Source organism: Triticum dicoccoides, chromosome 1B, assembly GCF_002162155.2.
Source record: "Triticum dicoccoides isolate Atlit2015 ecotype Zavitan chromosome 1B, WEW_v2.0, whole genome shotgun sequence".
NCBI classification, from domain to species: domain Eukaryota; kingdom Viridiplantae; phylum Streptophyta; class Magnoliopsida; order Poales; family Poaceae; genus Triticum; species Triticum dicoccoides.
The window spans coordinates 334,134,082-334,143,475 of NC_041381.1; positions in this window are offsets into that span (position 1 = coordinate 334,134,082).

The following is a 9,394-nucleotide window of genomic DNA, read 5'->3' on the forward strand; positions in this document are numbered from 1 at the left end:
GAATATTTAAGTCACAAATTTGGTACGCACTTAAGGAAATGTGGAATCGTTTCAGAACTCACGCCGCCTGGAACACCTCAACGTAACGGTGTGTCCGAACGTCGTAATCGCACTCTATTGGATATAGTGCGATCTATGATGTCACTCACCAATTTACCGCTATTATTTTGGGGATACGCTCTAGAGACAGATACATTCACTTTAAATAGGGCACCGTCTAAATCCGTTGAGACGACACCGTATGAATTATGGTTTGGGAAGAAACCTAAGTTGTCGTTTCTAAAAGTTTGGGGATGCGATGCTTATGTCAAGAAACTTCAACCTGAAAAGCTCGAACCCAAGCCGGAAAAATGCGTCTTCATAGGATACCCTAAGGAAACCATTGGGTATACCTTCTACCTCAGATCCGAAGGCAAGATCTTTTTTGCCAAGAACGGGTCCTTTCTGGAGAAAGAGTTTCTCTCGAGAGAAGTAAGTGGGAGGAATGTACAACTCGATGAAGTACTGCCTCTTGAACTGGAAAGTAGCGCAGCTCAGGAAGATGTTCCTGTGGTGCCTACACCGACTAAAGAGGAAGTTAATGATGATGATCAAGGTACTTCGGATCAAGTTGCTACTGAACTTCGTAGGTCCACAAGGACACGTTCCACACCGGAATGGTATGGCAACCCTGTCCTGGAAATCATGTTGTTAGACAACAGTGAACCTTCGAACTATGAAGAAGCTATGGCGGGCCCAGATTCCAACAAATGGCTTGAAGACATGCAATCCGAGATAGGATCCATGTATGAAAACAAAGTATGGACTTTGACAGACTTGCCCGATGATCGGCGAGCGATAGAAAATAAATGGATCTTTAAGAAGAAGACGGACACGGATGGTAATGTTACCATCTATAAGGCTCGACTTGTCGCTAAGGGTTATCGATAGGTTCAAGGGGTTGACTACGATGATACCTTCTCACCCGTAGCGAAGCTGAAGTCCGTCCGAATCATGTTAACAATTGCCGCATACTATGATTATGAGATATGGCAAATGGACGTCAAAACGGCATTCCTTAACGGCTTTCTTAAGGAAGAATTGTATATGTTGCAGCCGGAAGGTTTTGTCGATCCTAAGAATGCTAACAAGGTATGCAAGCTCCAACGCTCCATCTATGGGCTGGTGCAAGCATCTCGGAGTTGGAACATTCGCTTTAATGAAATGATCAAAGCATTTGGGTTTATGCAGACTTATGGAGAAGCCTGCGTTTACAAGAAAGTGAGTGGGAGCTCTATAGCATTTCTCATATTATATGTGGATGACATACTTTTGATGGGAAATGATATAGAACTTTTGGACAGCATTAAGGCCTACTTGAATAAGTGCTTTTCAATGAAGGACCTTGGAGAAGCTGCTTACATATTAGGCATCAATATCTATAGAGATAGATCGAGACGCCTCATAGGTGTTTCACAAAGCACATATCTTGATAAGATATTGAAGAAGTTCAATATGGATCAGTCCAAGAAGGGATTCTTGCCTGTGCTGCAAGGTGTGAAATTGAGCTCGGCTCAATGTCCGACCACGACAGAAGATAGAGAAAAGATGAGTGTCGTCCCCTATGCCTCGGCCATAGGGTCTATCATGTATGCCATGTTGTGTACTAGACCTGATGTAAACCTTGCCGTAAGTTCGGTAGGAAGGTACCAAAGTAATCCCGGCATGGAACACTGTACAGCGGTCAAGAATATCCTGAAGTACCTAAAAAGGACTAAGGATATGTTTCTCGTATATGGAGGTGACGAAGAGCTCGTCGTAAAGGGTTACGTCGATGCTAGCTTCGACATAGATCTGGATGACTCTAAGTCACAAACCGGATACGTGTATATTTTGAATGGTGGGGCAGTAAGCTGGTGCAGTTGCAAGCAAAGCGTCGTGGCGGGATCTACATGTGAAGCGGAGTACATGGCAGCCTCGGAGGCAGCACATGAAGCAATCTGGATGAAGGAGTTCATTACCGACCTAGGAGTTAGTCCCAACGCGTCGGGGCCGATGACTCTCTTCTGTGACAACACTGGAGCCATTGCCCTTGCCAAGGAGTCCAGGTTTCACAAGAAGACCAGACACATCAAGCATTGCTTCAACTCCATTCGTGAAAATGTTCAAGATGGAGACATAGATATTTGTAAAGTGCACACAGATCTGAATGTCGCAGATCCGTTGACTAAACCTCTTCTGCGAGCAAAACATGATCAACACCAGAACTCAATGGGTGTTCGATTCATCACAATGTAACTAGATTATTGACTCTAGTGCAAGTGGGAGACTGTTGGAAATATGCCCTAGAGGTAATAATAAAATGGTTATTATTATATTTCCTTGTTCATGATAATTGTCTATTGTTCATGCTATAATTGTGTTATCCGGAAATCGTAATACATGTGTGAATACAGAGACCACAACATGTCCCTAGTGAGCCTCTAGTTGACTAGCTCGTTTATCAATGGATGGTTACGGTTTCCTAACCATGGACATTGGATATCATTGATAACGGGATCTCATCATTGGGAGAATGATGTGATGGACAAGACCCAATCCTAAGCATAGCACAAGATCGTGTAGTTCGTTTGCTAGAGCTTTTCTAATGTCAAGTATCATTTCCTTAGACCATGAGATCGTGTAACTTCCGGATACCATAAGAGTGCTTTGGGTGTACCAAACATCACAACGTAACTGGGTGGCTATAAAGGTATACTACATGTATCTCCGAAAGTGACTGTTGGGTTGACACGAATCGAGACTGGGATTTGTCACTCCGTATGACGGAGAGGTATCTCTGGGCCCACTCGGTAACGCATCATCATAATGAGCTCAATGTGACCAAGTGGTTGGTCATGGGATCATGCATTACGGTACGAGTAAAGTGACTTGCCGGTAATGAGATTGAACGAGGTATTAGGATACCGACGATCGAATCTCGGGCAAGTAACGTACCGATTGACAAAGGGAATTGTATACGGGATTACTTGAATCCTCGACATCGTGGTTCATCCGATGAGATCATCGAGGATCATGTGGGATCCAACATGGGTATCCAGGTCCCGCTGTTGGTTATTGACCGAGAGTCGTCTCGGTCATGTCTGCGTGTCTCCCGAACCCGTAGGGTCTACACACTTAAGGTTCGGTGACGCTAGGGTTGTAGAGATATTAGTATGCGGTAACCCAAAAGTTGTTCGGAGTCCCGAATGAGATCCCGGACATCACGAGGAGTTCCAGAATGGTCCAGAGGTGAAGATTTGTATATAGGAAGTCCAGTTTCGGCTGCCGGGAAAGTTTCGGGGTCACCGGTATTGTGCCGGGACCACCGGAAGGGTCCCGGGGGTCCACCGGGTGGGTCCACCTATCCCGGAGGGCCCCATGGGCTGAAGTGGGAAGGGAACCAGCCCCTGGTGGGTTGGTGCGCCCCCCTTGGGCCTCCCCCTGTACCTAGGGTTGGGAACCCTAGGGGTGGGGGCGCCCAACTTGGCTTGGGGGGCAAGTTTCCCCCTTTGGCCGCCCCCCCTTGAGATGGGATCTCTAGGGGCCGGTGCCCCCAGGGCCCCTATATAAAGAAGGGGGAGGGAGGGCTGCGCACCCCAGCCCCTGGCGCCTCCCTCTCCCTCCGTAACACCTCTCCCTCTCGTTGAGCTTGGCGAAGCCCTGCCGAGATCGCCGCTACTTCCACCACCATGCCGTCGTGCTGCTGGATCTCCATCAACCTCTCCCTCCCCTTGCTGGATCAAGAAGGAGGAGACGTCTTCCCCAACCGTACGTGTGTTGAACATGGAGGTGTCGTCCGTTCGGCGCTAGGATCATCGGTGATTTGGATCACGACGAGTACGACTCCATCAACCCCGTTCTCTTGAGCGCTTCCGCTCGCGATCTACAAGGGTATGTAGATGCACTCCTCTCTCTTGTTGCTAGATGACTCCATAGATTGATCTTGTTGATGCATAGAAAATTTTTATTTTCTGCTACGTTCCCCAACATATCCTTCGTGCACGACAGGCCTTCCTGTCAGCTGCAAGGCCGACCAACTCATGCTTTTGCTCCGGTGAAAGGTTCCATGACAATGTGCTAGAGCTCATCCTCATGGACGAAGTGGTGCACAAAGGAGCAAGGGAAGCGGACATGGTGCGACGCGGATCACATATCAATAGTGGGCGCCAGCCAGGCCAAGCGGCGGGTTGTTTCAATGTGGACACCGGAGTGGGTTTCTCGGCTATCGCTCATGTTTAATGCCGGCAAGCGGACAAATGGTCAACCGACTTTAATGCGGTAGCTAGTCGTCTCGTTGCCCTGTCCAGTCACATCACTCCAGCATTAAACTGGCACGAAGACTGGTATGCGGCATGGGCGATGCTCTCAGCCGGCTGGCAGCTTCAATGCCGACTCCACTGATCGCTCGCGTCCCCGATGGGCTGGCATTAATGTGGTGAGGGGAGTCGAGGTGCGATTGCTCCAGAGAGGGTGTGCCAGATGAGGTGGTTTTGGGTGGGACCGTGTTGTCAGACGCATACATGGCAGCGGTCCGGACATGTGCAAACCTCCCATAGTTTGCGTCCGGTTTGCAGGAAAGTGAATGAGTGGACATGTCCATAGACAAATAGGGATTTGCATTGCATGACAAACTACGTTCGGACAGCTCAGTCTGGGCGATCTGTTCAATGGCCCGCGTTGGAGATGCTCTAACTGCATTGTTAGCTTTTTTCAATAAAAAAAGTGGTATATGTGTATAGTAAATCACAATAGCTATATGTAAGTTGCGTGAATTTACATTTTGGGTCAGTCGATTTTCAGAAAAATAAGAAGGCCCGCTTGAGGGAAAGAAGGAAGAAGTAGCCGCCCATGGTCTACCTTAGGGTGGTAGGCTCGCCGGCAATCTATCATAGTGTGGTAGGTCATAGGCTTGCCAGCGATCTCTCTTAAGGGTGTAGGTTCACATGGTTAGAGGGATGTCTGCTGGTGGTGGTAGCACGGTGGTGGGTGGAGGGTGGGGCGGCGATGCTAGCGCGGGAGCGTCACTGGCTATGGGTTGCAGAGGCAGGCGTTTCGGCTTGGGCTAGTTCGTCGACACTCAGAGGAAGAGGATAAAAAGTGCATTGGCTTGGGCTATAAGATGACCAGGGATCCGTTGGATCAAGATCCAACGGTTCAGTTACAATTGACTTGTGGCTGATTGTTAGCCACACACATAGTAAATTAGTGACAAATGTACTAAACAGAAACTTGTGAGCCAAATTGATGACCAAATTATCAGGTTCTCGATTTTCTTTTTCCTTTTTTGAGGGAAAAGGAGAGCTCTTCATTCATAGTAAGAGTATAATCATTCTCAATTACTTGAAGGATATCTGGTGGCACATTCTTCGGCAGACAAAATCCCCATAAATTCGTGCATAGTAAAATAGCTTGCCTATGCTCCCTCTGCTTCTTCGCATGCCCGAAGGTGGTAGCATACAGAAAATACAACCGACCCCGCGCTATCGCCAATGACTGCCCCTGTTCCATGCTGATCTCAAGATTTAAACATAAGAAGCATCATCTTCAGTTTAATACAAGCTCCTCGGGGCCTCGACCAGTGGCACTTTGGATGCATATTTCTATCGGTGACGATTGCATCTTAGTTTCATGCAAGTGTTTTTCTCTATGACATTACTTTTAGCCGGGGCTTCAGAATTTAATGTTTCCACTAATTCTTCAGAAAAAGGACCGAGTCCAATATCCTTGCTTCCCCTTTATTATGCATAATACTATCCCTAAGATGCAATGATAGCCATAGAACTGGTAGCAGTTTTTCACGCATGTGTCCAGAGCATTGGCTTAAAGCATGTAACAGCCAATTCAGATTATGTGCAGCAAGTAGTAGTTCTTTTCGCAATGCCCAATATTCTCTTATGTTTTCTCTGAGAGCTCTAGCCTTTGTGCAATTCACAACATCATGGTGAGCATCCTCCTTCTATATACCACATATGTTACATATTCCATCAATTTCCAGGGTCCTCCTCCTTTTGTTTTCCTTTGTGGGAAGTAGTCGATGGGAATTCTCCAGGCTACAATACAGACTTTATGAGGGACCTACGCTTTGCGGATCAAATTCCAGAGATTTTCCCTTCCAGTGCTAATGCTACAAGATGAACCATCTATTTATTTGCGTTGCTTCAAATTCATTCCTAGTCTATAAGCACTTCTTACCGTGAAGATGCCATATTTCTCATAGTCCCACGCTATATGGTCTTCAGTCTCATTGAGAGGAATATTTATTTTGAATATTTACTTAGTGTCAAAATTATGGAATAGCTCGTCGATAAGGGGAACATTCCACTCTCTTGCTTGCGACAACATGAGCTAATTAACCCATCTGATTCAGCTCCGGGTCTTAAGAGATAGAACCTTGAGACTAGATTGCCTTGAGATCCAACTATCCCTAAAGATTAGGATACTATTCCCATTTCCAACTCTCCAAACAACACCTTTCTTCAAGAGTTCTAGGCCAAATTCAATCTCTCTCCACACAGGTGACACATCGGATGCGAAGACCGTGTCCAACAAGTAGCCACTTGGATAATATTCTGATTTTAGAATACGAGCACTGATACGTCCATTTTGCATCATGCTTTTATATTGATATTTATTGCATTATGGGTTGTTGTTACACATTATAACACAATACTTATGCCTTTTCTCTCTTATTTTACAAGAATTACACAAAGAGGGAGAATGTCGGCAGTTGGAATTCTGGACCGGACAGGAGAAAATCTGAGAGACATCTGCACAACACCAAAAGTCATGAAACTTTACGGAGAATTATTTTGGAATATATAAAAAATATTGGGCGAAGAAAATACCAGAGGATCCCACCAGGAAGACACAAGGGTAGGGACGCGCCCTAAACCCCTGGGCGTGCCTCCCTGCCTTGTGGGTGACCCCTGGACAGTAGCAAATTTCCCTCAAGTGGATGACCTAAGGTTTATCAATCCGTGGGAGGCGTAGGATGAAGATGGTCTCTCTCAAATAACCCTGCAACCAAATAAAAAAGTCTCTTGTGTCCCCAACACACCCAATACAATGGTAAATTGTATAGGTGCACTAGTTCGGCGAAGAGATGGTGTACAAGTGCAATGAGGATAGCAGATATAGGTTTTTGTAACCTAAAAATATAAAAACAGCAAGGTAACTAATGATAAAAGTGAGCACAAACGGTATTGCAATGATAGGAAACAAGGCCTAGGGTTCATACTTTCACTAGTGCAAGTTCTCTCAACAATAATAACATAGATAGATCATATAACGATCCCTAACATGCAACAAAGAGTAACTCCAAAGCCACTAATAGCGGACAACAAACGAAGAGATTATGGTAGGGTATGAAACCACCTCAAAATTATTCTTTTGGATCGATCTATTCAAGAGTTCGTACTAGAATAACACCTTAAGACACAAATCAACCAAAACCCTAATGTCACCTAGATACTCCATTGTCACCTCAAGTATCCGTGGGCATGATTATACGATATGCATCACACAATCTCAGATTCATCTATTCAACCAACACAAAGTACTTCAAAGAGTGCCCCAAAGTTTCTACCGAAGAGTCAAGACGAAAACGTGTGCCAACCCCTATGCATAGGTTCATGGGCGGAGCCCGCAAGTTGATCACCAAAACATACATCAAGTGGCACGTGATATCCCATTGTCACCATAGATAAACACGGCAAGACATACATCAAGTGTTCTCAAATCCTTAAAGACTCAACTCGACAAGATAACTTCAAGAGGAAAACTCAATTCATCACAAGAGAGTAGAGGGGGAGAAACATCATAAGATCCAACTATAATAGCAAAGCTCGCGATACATCAAGATCGTGCCATAGAGAGAACACGAGAGAGAGATCAAACACATAGCTACTGGTACAAACCCTCAGCCCCGAGGGTGAACTACTCCCTCCTCATCATGGATAGCACCGGGATGATGAAGATGGCCACCGGTGATGGGTTCCCCCTCCGATAGGGTGCCGGAATGGGCTCCTGAGAGGTTTTTGGTGGCTACAGAGGCTTGTGGCGGCGGAATTCCTGATCTATCTTCTGTGTCGATGTTTTTAGGATACATAGGCTTATATAGGCGAAAGAAGTCGGTCGGGGGAGCCTCGAGGGCCCCACATGAGTGGAGGGCGCGCCTAGGGGGTGGGCGCGCCCCCCTATCTCGTGGCTTCCTTGATGCTCCGCTGGCTTGCACTCCAAGTTCCTGGGATTGGTTCTGTTCCAAAAATAACTTTTCCGAAGGTTTCATTCCGTTTGGACTCCGTTTGATATTCCTTTTCTTCAAAATACTGAAACAGGCAATAAAACAGCAATATGGGCTGGGGCTCCGGTTAATAGGTTAGTTCCAAAAGTAATATAGAAGTGTATAATAAAGCCCGTAATCAGTCAAAACTGATAATAAAATAGCATGAATGCTTCATAAATTATAGATACGTTGGAGACGTATCAGCATCCCCAAGCTTAATTCCTGCTCGTCCTCGAGTAGGTAAATGATAAAAGAAAGAATTTATGAAGTGTGAATGCTAGAAGGTGCACAAGTTTGATCAATGATAATTTCAATCACCTTTTCTAGCATGATTATATGTCATAACAGTAGTTCATCTCATAAAACTTCTCAAGAACGAGTAACAAGCAATTCACATGTTAAAGCATAGACCATAAACTAGCAAACTTCATTCTTAGTCATCAAACAATTGCAATTCATCCTATTTTCAGGAATAGCAAACTTCACATACTCAACTATCATATAGTCTTCTACAATTGCTAACACTCACACAATACTAATGGTTATGGAGTTTTAATCGGACATTGAGAAAGATAGGGGCTTATACTATTGCCTCCCAACGTATTCACCTTTGGGTGATGTCAACAATAATAGTTCATGCTAACTTACATCCAATTGGATATATATATCAGGATCTTTCCAACACGAGGTGCTTGCCAAAGGATAAAATGAAAAAGGGAAAGGTGAAGAACACCTTGACTCTTGCATAAAGTAGAAGACATAAAGTAAAAGATAGGTCCTTCGCAGAGGAAAGCAGAGGTTGTCATGCGCTTTTATGGTTGGATGCACAAAATCTTAATGCAAAAGAACGTCACTTTATATTGCCACTTGTATATGGACCTTTATTATGCAGTCCGTCGCTTTTATAGCTTCCATAACAAGATCGTATAAAGCTTATTTTCTTCACACTGATAGATCATACATATTTAGAGAGCAATTTTTATTGCTTGCACCGATGACAACTTACTTGAAGGATCTTACTCAATCCATAGGTAGGTATGGTGGACTCTTATGGCAAAAGCTGGGTTTAAGGATAATTGGAAGCACAAG